This window comes from Pituophis catenifer, unplaced genomic scaffold, assembly GCF_029215685.1.
Source record: "Pituophis catenifer annectens isolate HBS135680 unplaced genomic scaffold, rPitCat1.0.hap2 SCAF_2, whole genome shotgun sequence".
Classification (NCBI taxonomy): Eukaryota; Metazoa; Chordata; class Lepidosauria; order Squamata; family Colubridae; genus Pituophis; species Pituophis catenifer.
In genome coordinates, this window is record NW_027256882.1 from 7,315,564 (window position 1) to 7,327,933 (window position 12,370).

Here is a 12,370-nt window from a genome sequence, read left to right on the forward strand (position 1 = left end):
GGATATGACTATTTTAATACGTGCTCCCCATTCTAACTTGTATCCCAGTTCTCAGCCATGACACCTACAATAGACATAGTGAAAAGCAGCTCTTGAATTCCATAGAGAAGATATGGATGGATCTATCATCCACCCACTACCACCCCACTCACGTTACTATGTAGAGAAACATGCACACAAACCTGTGGGACTTTGTAGGTGCCTACTAATGTTGACATCTGGATGGAAAACTCCCTGTCAGCTGCATCAAGAAGAGCCAAAATGTTGTCCTTCCTTCCACAGCTGTAGTTGGGAACATTGGCTTCTCCAGTAGAGAGCATGTCCAGCAAGACATCTGAAGTGCCAAGAGTTTTCAAATAGTTGTCATGGATATTGTAGCCAAGTGTGAGATTGCACAAGAGCTGGATATTCTTGTTGCTCTCTTGAATGGTGAAAATAAAGCGTTCTATTCCTTTGTGATAATAAGGTATACTAGTGTAAAAAAATGCTTTGGTTAATACAAGTTTCATCAACAGCCGTAATAAAATACATTTCTTTTCCAATTTCATTATCTTTATCAACACAAGGCTATTGAGTCTGAAGCCAATACTGATCAAAAACAAGAGGCAAATGATAGTCACCCATCAACATTTAATATATGTAAATGTTGAGAAAATGGGAAACAGACATGAATCACAAATAGTCTATTATTTATAGATGCAGTAATTTTCATCAGCACAGTATCCACTCTGCAAAATAAAAGTACTTTTTAAAAGTACAGCCATCATAAAAGGAAGAGGATATTTCATAAGTGACCCAGAAAAGCTGTTCTAAAAACAAGTCATCCATTATTCCTATAAGGATAGGAAGGAACAGTTATAAAAATATGGAAATAAGCTGGTCAGGGGTAACTACAACAATCACTACTTTAAACAAAAGTCATTATTCAAGTCATAAATTCTAGATTGGACATGGAGAGGAAAATAATGTGGATTTCTTTCAGGTGTTTGTTTTCTGCTCCATCTCTGTATTTGTGTCTCTTCCACTAAATAAGACGAAAGAGGAAACCCACGGAAATCCGATCAATCAACAAAATTAATCAGTTCCTGAAATACAGGAGTAAGCAGAACAAGGAAAAAAGAATGAGAGCGGTTCGCACTTGGAAGGAATACAATTTCATCACACTGAATAACTTACAAGTAAGACTGACTATGAGGAAGCCGATTGAAAAACAATATTTTCTCGTCTAGTGTAGCTGCACTGGTGACTATACCGATGAGGTGGTCTCCTGGCCTGTAGTAGCTCCATAGTCTTTCTCTATCCAGATGCACCATATTCAGTGGGCACTTCATTACAAGCTTCCCGGAGACAGTCTGGGAAACCAGTAGCATCGAGAGCAGAAGCAGGAGGTCCATTCATGGAGCTGAATCAATCACCTGTTTCCAAAGAAGAGTTAGATGATTTCAAAGTACTCTCAGAAAATGGGATATCCAGGAGCTTTCCTTATTCAAACAGAAACAAACTGAGCTTCATGTGGAAAAGAGAGGAAGGTACACTCAGCAGCACAGCCCCTGCCTATGTCCTAAATCTTGTGCAAACCATTCAGCATGAGTAGAGGCTTATAACTTTTTCTGATGCAAGATCCATTCCACGTTGCTTCAGTCTGACGTTATATCAAAAGCAGCCACTGGAAAAGTAGCAGTAGACGTCTCCAGGTCTGGGATTGTGATAATTACTGTGAGTGATGATTTGTCCTCTTCCAGGACTCCATGTACTGAGGGGCAGCTGGAGAAAAGGATTTTTTTTGTGAAATGTTGCAGATACACCCCTGGAGACACTTTTCTACAATGGTTGTTATCCTTCCTGTCAGGACATGTCCAGAAAGTGATGCTGGAGGAAGATGCTTCAATAGCCAAGGAATTGACTTCTGCCTTCCACTATTGTGTCATATGGTGTCCAGAGATTGCTAGAGAAGGTTACCTGGAGCTATGCAGTTTGGTGACAATCTAGGTTCTTGACACTTAACTCTTGCGTCCTCTAACACCATCTGCACCCTTGAACCCTGCCTAATGTTAACAGCAGGTCTTCTTTGTGATTTTCTTTTCTCCAGATATTAATCCTAATCTGGATCTGATTTTAAAATTCCTTGTGCCTGAAGTGACATTTCATTTCCATCTGTTCTAGAAGTATAATTTTTGGGATGAGAGCTGACTAAGAGGCAGGAAAGGGGCAGCCTGTAGACTGTATTCTTGAGTAAATGGGGAGAAATTTACAGAAGGGATAGAAATTTTTAGTTTTATTTTCCTTGACCCTCTGTTGTCCGTCAATATTCATGGAAGACACTGAAATCCTTTATATTTTTTTTATATATATAAATATTTTTTTTATTTTTTCAGACATAAACATAAAATATATCTTTCAAGAACGAAGTCTCAATCCGGTCATAGATAGGTACATCGTTTACAATTCTTTAACAAGCTCCATTCATAATTTCCCATTACATCTTTTAAAAGTAGAAATCAAACATAATTTTTTTTAACATAGTTCTAGCATCTTAATCTAAACAATTCTATTATATCACCACAAATTTAGTTTCCAGATAAACTTAACTCATTTTCATATCTGTGTATTAAACCAAATTATATCTGGTTCTTCTCCAAATTGCCTTCATTACATCTTTTAACATCAATATTAAAATATAAATTTTAACAATATTCTAACCTCTTAATCTAATTATTTACCTTACAATTTTATCACCACGAATCTTAATTTCAGATTCAATACAACTCTATTTTTATTTCAGTTTATAAAACAAAATTCTATCCATATTTCTTAGTCTCTAGGCCCATTTCATCAAATCTTAAAATCTTGAACTTTTTCAATTTACCTTTGATTTTTTTCATGCTTATCATCAATTACACATTTCATGTTACACAGATTTATCTCACGATCCATATCCTCCTCCATATCACCTATTATTATTTAGCTGGTATCCAGCATGTTTTATTTAGGCTGATTTTCACCATATTCTCCTCCATACCTCCATCTGTTGTTTGGCTGCTTTCCAGCATATTGTATTTTGGCTGATTTCCAGCATAATCTTCTCCATACCTCCAACTACTATTTGGCTGATTTCCAGCATATTATATTTGGCTGATTTCCAGCATAATCTCCTCCAACTCTCCTGCTATTATTTGGCTGATTTCCAGCATTTTCCATTTTGAGTGGTTTCCAGCATATTCTCCTCCAAATCACAAACTCTTATTTTGTTGGTGCCCATCATCTCTTATTTTAACTTTCCCTTGCAATATATTTATCTATTATATATCAGTTTTCCAGCATACTCTTCCAAATTAATTCTCAACATGCTTCATAGTATTAATCATTTCCAGCATACATTGAATTAAATCACAATTTGTTACTAAAATCTGTGTATCTTATAGTTTCATCCAATAATACATTAATCAATCATATTCACCAATCTGAAGTTTGTTTGCAAATTAAAATTAAAACATATTACATCAAACAATAAATTTTCTTAAAGTTGTCTCATATTAGTGTATACTCTTATTTTTATTATTTTTATTTTTAACCACCTATACATCAATCCTCTATTTTAGTTACCATCTCTTGTTTTCCATCTTTATTACTCCAAGAGCCCTCCTGTTTTTATCCAAAAATCATTTATACATTTAAGCTTTTAAACATTACATTTTAATTTTATCTGCTTTGTTTCTTCCTTTCCCTATCTATCCATGAATGTTCCACTTAAAAATCCATATGTCCAAATTGAAAACTCTGTATGTCACTTTAATGCTTTTGTAACATCTGTTCCATGTATAATACATCAACTTCCTCTCTTTTGTTCCTGCTCCATGCCTTTTATTGCTAAGCCAGTTAGTTTCGATTGTAATAAATCCAGAGTATTTCTTCTTTCTTCATAAAATCACCCAAAGACAGAATAGGAATCTCCAAAATCCATAAATCTAAAGTTAATTTCAAAGTAATCCAAAGTAAAAAGCCATTCAAAATATTTCTTTTCCAAATAGAAGGGGAATCTCTACAATCCACATTCCCACTTAGTCACTGCAGTCTCCATAGCTATTATGTAACCATCTGTTTGCCTTTCTTCATTAACTTTCTAAAGGTGTTAACTCCCAAAGAAACATTTTTCCAATCCATTCCAATTGAAAGAGAAACCCAATTTTCTAATTCATTAAAAGCTAATTCTTCCAAGTCAATTTTACTAAAGCAAAATCTATCATGGGTCTTTATTTCCAATTATTGTCTTTTACCAAATCTTCAATCCCCAAAGATCTACAGCCGCTATTTAAAGTTTGGGGTCTTATTTATAAAAATCTATGCTATTACGTTGTTTCTTGCCTGGGTTGGTGTCACTCACCTGGCTTTGAAAAAAACCGTCCTTTCTTCTTCCCTCCTGCACGATCTTTTCACGGTCTGCCACAGCTTTGTGGCAGCCTCCATGGCTGCCTACCCTCACCGCCAACTCCGAGGATTCCCTCTGACCTCCGAGGAATTTGCCTGTTCCTCTTGGCCTTCCAAGGTGCTCCCCTTCTTCCCCCCATCCCTTCAGGATGGGATGGTCTGAAGACCCATTGATTGGTGGTTTGTCAGTAGGGGTTTTTGCGGGCTCGAGCCTGCTATTTCCCCGACTGTAGCACCGCGGCGCCAGACTGGAACCCTTAAATCCTTTATATTTTGAAGTTTCATAATTTATTAAATAAAGAATGGGGGATGAAGTCGGCAGCTGAGATGGCTGTGGTGCTCACAGCATTGTGTATGGTATGACCTGATGTCTTGCCAGACCCACCCAGAAACTCATTTAGGGATACATAGTGGCCCTTTCTCTGCTTTTATGGATATACTTGGTGGGATGGGCCCCGTTTGAGATTCCCATCTCAAACAAATTCCTCCGCACACCCTTGCAAGAGGTGGTCTGAGCCTTCTCTAACCAATAGGATTCATCTATCTTTCTATCTATCTATCTATCTATCTATCTATCTATCTATCTATCTATCTATCTATCTATCTAAAAGAATGTATGTATGTATGTATGTATGTTCCAGCATAACTCTGGTGTCAGTTTTGGAAGACAATTTTCTTTTTGTTTCTAAACTGCCACATATTTTAGCTGGGGAAGTTGGGAGGGAGTTGTTGTTGGAGCGGTAGAAAATTAGTCATAACAACATTCCGTACTCAAGGACTTTTGTTCGTATCTGATGCAGGCTGCATGAAGATTGTATCCGGTGAAATGTGAAGAGTTGATTGGACAATGTGATGAACTTGGGGGTGTGGGGCAGGGCTGTGAACTGTTAGCTGGGTGTGAAAAACCTGGAAGCTTTCAGATTCGGGTTTTCCCAGATGTGCCAACATGACATCTCTAATAAATTGGAACTTTGAGGAACCTCAGGCCTCACAGCTTTATTTCATTGGGGGTGTTCCTTGGACCCCCCCCCCACACACACATAGAAGAAGGATTGTTGTCAAGTTCAAAGTGTGCTTACACTATTGCAACCATTATCACTTCTCAACTTTCCCAAGAACTAGTGGGGACAGAAGGGTGAGATAGAATGCAGGCTCCTTCATTCACTCTTCAAGAAGAAGAGTTGTGAGAGTCAAGGACACATCAGCAGGTGTTTGCCAAGACCAGAGACTCTTTCTCATAATAAAATAATGACACGCAATTGGACAATATGACCTGTCCTAATAGGGGTGGAGGAAATCAAATTTGTAACTATGTGGATTTGAGCGGGAATTAGATAGAACTGGTTTTGCCTTCATCAGTGCCGATATGATGTACTCCATAAAGTTTTGCATTCAGACTTCTGAAGGTCTAGAACAAGCTTGCTTTAGTTGGGTTTGTCAGTTGTGAGACAAACCCAACAATTGTGAGATTACAGGAAGACATACACACCCATGCCATCTTTATTATGCGTGGTTATGGCCGTGGTGGTATGAGGACGTTTTCTCCACTTCGCAGGGCATTTTACGGAAGATAAATGTGGATTAAAGTGTTTGAAATGCACTGATAAGGACCAAAATTTTATAAATTGTATCGGAAGAGCTACTGGCCCAGCAGATTGGACTTTGGAATCGGTAGGTCACCCTGAACGACTCAAATTTTGAAGCTTTCCATCCTTGTCATTTGTAAGCAAGACCTGGTCTCAAATCTGAATGTCTGTGATCATACGGAGTTCACCAAGATTTAGACTGTGAATCTCACTACTGGCACCAATTTCTGTAGAAAAAAATACAGCCCCCCCCCCCAAAAAAAAAACAATAATCCAGACTCACTGCAGATTATTTATTCAGTCTACACTGAAGGATTTTTTCTCCAGAAAATAGTGGTAGGGAGTTCAACAGACGAGATGATGCACTCATATTTCTACATTTCAGGAAAAGGAGATGAAATGATAACAGTACACATTCATATTAATATGTGTTGTAAGAAATATTCCTAATTAGTAACCATCAAGTTACTTTTTCACCCATATACTGTTACTACCCTCAAGAAACAGTTATTGTCTAAATAAAAAGAAACATACTGTATCAGTTGCATTTGCCATAGCAGGTTTGGTAAAACATTTTGAGAAACAAGGGTGTGGTGATTGCCACATGCAATCCTTCTATACAGTATTTCCAGCTTGTTAAAATCCACCCACTACTCCAAGAACTTCCCTTCCTAACAATACTGTCTTCCAGTCACTCTTTATGATGACTGGAAGCCATCATGATTTGAAGCCTTGTCATCCATGGAGAACAGCTTGGACCATTTTCTAGGTATGGCTTATTATTGGAACATGTTGAGAGTTGACATTCCTGTGTTTCACATTTCAGCATTTCTTCTGGTTGCCAGCTGCTCCTTTGTATTCAGATCTGACCTCAGAAGGATAATGAAGCACTTGGGGATGAAGATACAGCCCAGCAGACCAGTACTGGAAGACAAGATGGAGAAGACCTGCACAGCCACCATAAATTTTCCTTTGGTGCTCAGATAGGTGGGCACAAAAGTCACCCAGACACTGCAGAAGACCAGCATGCTGAAGGTGATCAGCTTGGCTTCATTGAAGGCCCCAGGAAGATTCTTGGCCAGGAAAGCCACCACAAAGCAAATGGCAGCCAGGAAGCCCATGTAGCTGAGAGTAATGTAGAACATGACAACAACTCCTTCGTTGCATTGCAGGATGATCTCTCCAGGCTGAGAGTGGAGGTCAGAGTCAGGGAATGGGGGTGAAATTCCCATCCAGATGGAGCAGATGATAATTTGCACAGTAGAACAAGAAAGGATGATGGAGTTGGCCAAGGTCTGCCCCAACCATCTTTTTACTCGATTTCCCGGTTTTGTGGCAAGGAAAGCCAGCACCACCATAATTGTTTTGGCCAAGAGAGAAGAAATGGCAACTGAGAAGGTGTTGCTGAAAACTGTTTGTTGGAAAAGACAGGTCATTTTCCTTGGTTGACCAATGAAGAGAAAAGGAGACAAAAAGCAAAGCAGGAGAGAGGCCAGGAGGATGTAGGAGAGGTCTCGGTTGTTGGCTTTGACAATGGATGTCTCTCGGTATTTAAAGAATATGATTAATATAAACAGTGCAGTTAGAAACAAGAGTAGTGCAAAAGAGACCAGGATGATGCCCAGAGGTTCCTCATAAGACAGGAACGTTATAACTTTGGGGATACATTGAACTCGGTCCTTATTTGGATATTTATCATCTGGACACTTGGTACATTTTTCTGTATCTGAGAAAACCCAAAAGAAACCTTTCTTTAATATTCTATACTTTCATCTTTATGAAATATCTTTTTGGGATGAGAATTGATTCAGAGGAGCATTTTTCAAGATGCTTTTATTAAAATCTCCAAAATTTCAATGTACCCTATGAAATTGGGGAAAGCTTTGGGCTTGAAAGATTTCCTGTGTAACGTGCAGAACCTTCACAGAATGTACCTTAAAAGAGCTAAATAATGAGTCAGTAACACTTCTAAGAAAAAAAAAAAACTGAGTTGTGCCAAATGGCACTTTTTAATATTCTGAACACAGAAATGCCAATCTTCTGAAATCTAGTTGCTTGGTAAAGAAAACTAGTTCAAATATGTAAATAATCTGGAATGGCTAGTGGACCAGATTGTAATGAGGTGCACCCATAACTCTTCCAGGAGGTAGATCTGAATGCTAATAAAAGAAAGGAGATCATTGTAGATTTTAGAAAGAGCTGGCATGGTCTTACTTCACTCAGTATCAAGGCTGAAGCTATAAATGTGGCCAACGGTATTAAGTATCTGGGGGTGCAGATAACTAACAATCTGAACTGGTATCTCCACATGTCATCCTTAGTGAAGCGTGCAAACCAGCATCTGCATTTTCTGTACACCTTTCTCCTTCTCTCCCGGCCACTTTTTACAGAGGCACAATCGAGAGCATTTTAACAAACTGCATCACTATTTGGTTTGGAGGCAGCTGTGCCTCAAATAGAAAGTCCATATAGAGAATGGTGAGGACAGCGGAAAAGATTATAGGAAGCTTGCTTCCTGTTATTCAGTGGGTACATGAATAATTTTGTATTTATTTTGTGATGTTTATGTAGTGTATATTGGATTTGGTGACCCTTTGAGAGCTGTATGCAATGGAATTTAATTTTAATGTATGCCGATTAGTGTACATTCAAAGTGACAATAAAATTATTCTAAGTTGTAACTTCTAAGACAATTCCTCACATTTCAAAGATCTCAGATTCTATTCATAGAAACATAAATGTGGAAAGAAATATCCAAGCTAAAAAGCAGAAGAGATATTTTCTCTAGCAGTAGTAAAGCTGGCCATACTCTCTAATCCCTATTAAGGTTTTTTTGCTATTCTTCCATTTTGAAAAGAAATTGTGCAGGTTAAAAATAAACAAAAAAATCAATTGAGGTTTCACTTTCATGAAAGTGCTCTGGATGAATCACAAGCTTCCCAACGTCTTTGGAGTCACCCACCTTCCTGAGTGGAGATGGTCCCCTCTGGACAAGGAACACAATCATAGCAGCAAATTGGCTCTCCTTCTCGCTTCCGCTTGACAAATCCAGGATGACAACTTTCGACACATTTGGACTGAGGCAAAGGCTAAGGAGAAAAACAAGGAATGCTAAAGAAAATGTGCCTGTGCTAAATATACGTGGAAAATGGAGGTAGATATGAAGTTTAGCTAAGTAGTCTCTCTGGCCTTCACTTTGAGAAATAGGAACCCTAATCCGAGCCTCTAACCATTCATGATCATGTCCACAATCATGACCATATAGAGAGAAGAGCAAAAAGGATGATTAGGGGACTGGAGGCTAAAACATATAAAGAACGGTTGCAGGAACTGGGTATGTCTAGTTTAATGAAGAGAAGGACTAGGGGAGACATGATAACATTGTTCCAATATATCAGGGGCTGCCACAAAGAAGAGGACGTCAAGGACTTATCAAGGAGAGAAGAATCAAGGAGAAATTTCCTGATTGTTAGAACAATTAACCAGTGGAACAACTTGCCTTCAGAATACTCCAACATCGGAAGTTTTTAAGAAGATGTTGGATAACCATTTGTCTGAAATGGTGTAAGGCAGTGATGGCTAACCTTTTTGCCATCGTGTGCCAAAAATGGGGGTAGCATGGGGGGATCCCATGCGCATGGGCCCACAGCCATAATTCAATGTGTCCCTCCCTGCACATGCATGTGGGAACCCCTGTGGTCCCCCCCCACTTTAGGCATGTGATGGCATGGTGGGCCTGGTAGGCCCATTTTTCACCCTCCCCAGGCTCCAGAGTCTTTCTAGGAGCCTGGGGAGGGCAAAAATGGCCTTCCTTACCCCTCTGGAGGCCAGAAACAGCCCATTCCCCAACTTCCAGTGGGCCTGGAAGGCCCGAAAATCTGCTGGCCAGTGCGCACATGTGCACTGGAGCTGAGCTAGGGCAACACTTGCATGCCCACAGATATGGCTACGCTTGCCACCTGTGGCACGCATGCCATAGGTTCGCCATCACGGGTGTAGGATTTCCTGCCTAGGCAGGGGGTTTGACTTGAAGTCCTCCAAGGTCCTTTCCAATTCTATTACTGTATTCTATTCATCCAATTCAGTCCAAACTTTAATGAAGAAACTGAGAAAGAAATAAACTGAGGTTTCAGCACCACAAATGCCAGCACTTGAAGGTTTCTCACCAGTTTGATAGAGATACTAAATTATAGAAGAAATACAAAAGAATCACGGTCTGTGTCCTAATGGATAATCATGCAGCATCCAATGTTGGTTATGGTTGAATTAGTTTGAAACAGGGTTCCATAGTGGTGTAGGGTTTCCTGCCTAAGCAGGGGGTTGGGCTAGAAGATCTCCAAGGTCCCTCCCAACTCTGTTCTTCTATTCGATATCTTAGCAGATGAATGACATCTTTGTGAATAGTACTGAAGTGCCCCCTCCCCCGCAAAAAAACCCCAGCAGTCTAAGAAAACAGTAACTTTTCTCCTAGGATACATTAAACTCTCAGTGAAGGTCATTCACCACGATGAGTAAAGTTAACCCACTTGAAATGGGTCATAATCTTCAGAAAAAAGGAAAACACAGCAATATTTCACATACCTTTCTGTGCAACTTTAGCCACAAAAGAGTTCTTTGGTTGACAACAAGTTTATGTCTTTCAATACTTCCCAGTTTCCTTTTGATCAAATTCCCCTTGCGCAAAAACACCTGGAACTCAATGTCCATGTCTGCAGTTACTTCTCCATTTTGGTCCAGGTAGAGTTTCCAGTGGGAAAGGTTGTAGAACTCATTCTTCTCCAGAAAGGGATGGAACTAGAATGGAAACACATCAGGAATTTTAAAAGCAGAAAACTTTGGGTTTTTTAAATCCTACTTGGTACTTTCATGTTACTCTTTTCCTTTAAATTTTATTTTATTCTATCTGAAACATTAAAATACAAACTCCAAAAAAGAAAAAAAAAAGAAAAGGTAATAGATAAAAGAACTAGACAAAACAACACAAAAATGTGCATAAAAAGAAAAAAAAACCCATATACATAAATAGTAACAAGAACTATAATATTTTGTACAAGAACTTAAATGATGCACTGAAAAAGGATGACCAAACGTGATATGAATATTTGTGAAAATATCAAAATAGTAGAAGATTGTGAACTAAATGTGAGTCAGCACTTATTTGGAGTAGTTGTCAAATAATTGAGGATGGAATTATGTTTGTGTGAATTTAAACTTAGGAGTTCAAATTTTAGGGAGGAAAAGGAAAAAATTGAATGATATCAGGATTAGAAATTAAGATGAAGGGTAATATTGGTTTCTTAAAATTAGAGAAGAATAAATGCTATGGTAAAAATTGAATATATAAAATTGTATTAAAGATGAACAAAAATTTGTACAAATTTATGACCGGCTGAATGTTCTGTTCAGAAAAGATACATTATATGTTTGTCTCTGTGTTTAAAAAATAAAAAAAAAACTTATAAAAAAAGAAAGAAAGAAAGAAAGAAAGAAAGAAAGAAAGAAAGAAAGAAAGAAAGAAAGAAAGAAGGAAGGAAAGAAAGAAAAAAAAATCAGGAGTCTAGAAGCACCTTTTCCAACTAACACAGTGTCTTAATTGAGAAGGAAGAATACATCACTCTTCCAATAACTGAAATATCTTATGTTGAAAGTTAAACACTGTTGTTCCAGAGTCTGGAATAAGCACAGGCACTTAGTGCACTTAGATTTACAGTATATACCACTTCATAGTGCTTTTACAACTCTCTCTAAGTGGTTTACAGAGTCAGCCTATTGCCCCCAACAATCTGGGTCCTCATTTTACCCACCTCGGAAGGATGGAAGGCTGAGTCAACCTTGAGCCAGTGGGACTTGAACTGCCGAACTGCTGGCAATCGGCAGTCAGCAGAAGTAGCCCGCAGTACTGCACTCTAACCATTGCGCCACCATGGCTCTTGATATGGCAATATCAATTCAGTCAGAAGAGAGCAGATTCTGGCTACATGAAAGGGGAAAAAATAAACCATCCTAAGAAGAGAAGCAATTTTACAGCTTATCAAGTGAACCAGAGAAGTTCAGTCTCACCTTCATTTATTGGCTTAATGGGAAAACCGAGCAGCCATCAGTTAGAGAATATTTAACAAGAATTCTTGCAGAGAGGAAGGGTTTAGCTATATGTGATAGCTTGATGACGGCTTAATATAAAATAATGACATCCTTCAAATGGGGGGGGGGTAAAGGTCTTTACAGATGTGTGTGACTCTAGGGGGCAGTGCTCATTTCTGTTTCCTAGCCAAGATAGCCACCATTGTTTGAAGATGCTTCCATGGTCATGTGGCCGACATGTCTGTACACCAAAGCACACAGAATACTGTTACCTTCCA